Source organism: Merops nubicus, unplaced genomic scaffold (genome assembly GCF_000691845.1).
Source record: "Merops nubicus isolate BGI_N331 unplaced genomic scaffold, ASM69184v1 scaffold15953, whole genome shotgun sequence".
Classification (NCBI taxonomy): domain Eukaryota; kingdom Metazoa; phylum Chordata; class Aves; order Coraciiformes; family Meropidae; genus Merops; species Merops nubicus.
The window spans coordinates 23,186-24,996 of NW_008597026.1; positions in this window are offsets into that span (position 1 = coordinate 23,186).

Consider the following 1,811-nt stretch of genomic DNA (forward strand, 5'->3'; position numbering starts at 1 on the left):
GGCTCTGCTAAGAGCACTTGCAGCTAAAGGTTTGTGCTTTCCTCCCTCCACACTGTTGGCATAAAACCAGGCCATGAATTCTTCAGTTTGGATTGTTATTTCTGCAGCAATTCTTTGCCAGGATTATTCACATAATTTACTGTAATCTTTTAATCTATGAGCTCTCCAAAGCCTTGTAACACACCCAGAAGATAAAATCCCTAACCCTGACCCTCCAATCCCAGTTAAGGTGCCTACAAAGACTCTTTTCAAAGCGGGGTGTAGACCAGCACAGGTCTTTCTGCTATACAAACAGTGCTTTGAACTGAGCTTTCAGCAAGCACTGACCATTCACTGACAGATTTCATGCTTTGTTTTTCACAGCTTCTTCAGCTGAGCCTCAGGGACACAAACCCTGCTTGTTTGTAGGGTTTCTCTCTCACCAAGAGAAGCAGATGTTAATTGTTACTGAAAATGTATGTACAAAGTCCAAATTAAAGGTTTTAGAAGTCTTTTAATATTTTGTAAAGACTATCAAGCCAAAGAAAGGTTTCCAGTGAAGGACTATTTCAGCTTGCAGAATTTTTTCTTTAAAAGACTTCATGAGCTGCTACAAACAGAAAACTTCTTGGGCCACTCAGACACCTTCTTCCTCTCCATCCCCCAAAATCATTCTAAGCACTCTTAATTTCTTACTATTTGTGAAGGGAACAACGTGGGGTTTTAAGCCATAAAACTGTACCCAAGTACCTTGCCAGGAGTACAAATTAAGGTAAACTGGAGGTGTTACATCCTGATTTGTTCCCCTCCATCAGAACCAATTATCAGCAGACTCAGGGGATCCAATTCAAAGAGCTGAACTTGCAGAAATTAACAGTACAGTAACAAAATACAGTTTTCTCCTCCTGCTCATGAGGACAGGAGGTAGGAACTGATGCCTGAGGGGATGGGAGTTGTGCCACAGGGACAACTCAGACCTTAAAATTTGGAATGGTGTTGCTATACCCTGACCTGCAAGTTACCACCACACTGAGATAAAACAACCTTTGCAGGCAGTGAAATGAGGCAAGTTTAAGTTTGCCCATTCATGCCCAGCTACAAGAACCACAATTAATGCACCAACTCCTCAGTTTAGATCCCAAGAAACTGCTCTGCTACCCAGGCATACCCATACTGATTTCAGGAGCAGATGGAGCAGTAACTGCACAAAAGGAACAGACAGAAAATAAAAAAATAAATTAAAAAAAAGCTTAATTTCTGTGATCTTCAAAACACATGTAAAAACTTTCAAAGTGAAGTGCTAGTTGCAGAATGCTGATATTATGCAGGATTAAAGGCCAGTAATCTTATTCTTGACCACAAAAACAACTTTACCAACTTTGCTGAAATCACAGGATAATTTAGGGACCTCAGTAGGTCTCCAGTCCAAACTACCCCTCGAAAATAACTAGATCCAACTCTATCGTCTTTCTCTGAGCCTCGTCGAGTTGTTAGTATTTCTGGGCATAGCAGAGAGAACAACTTTCCTGGGTCCCCTGCAGCTGACCACCCTCAATGCAGAAACTTGTCCTAACTCCCAAAATCGCTTCCCTTGCAGCGCCGTCCCGTGTCCCTTGCCCTATGCTCACTTGCCCCTCGGAGATGCGCCCTCCTCCATCTTCCCTCCACTAAACGCCCTGGAAGAGGGGCAGCGGGCACCGGAGAACAGTACCGGATCCCAGCCTGGGCCTTCCGCACCGAAGCGGAGCAGAGCCAGGCCGGGAGAGGGGGCTGCTGGCCGCGCTGCCCCGGGGACAGGCGGGACGCTCCCGCTCCCGGGGTGACCTTGCCCG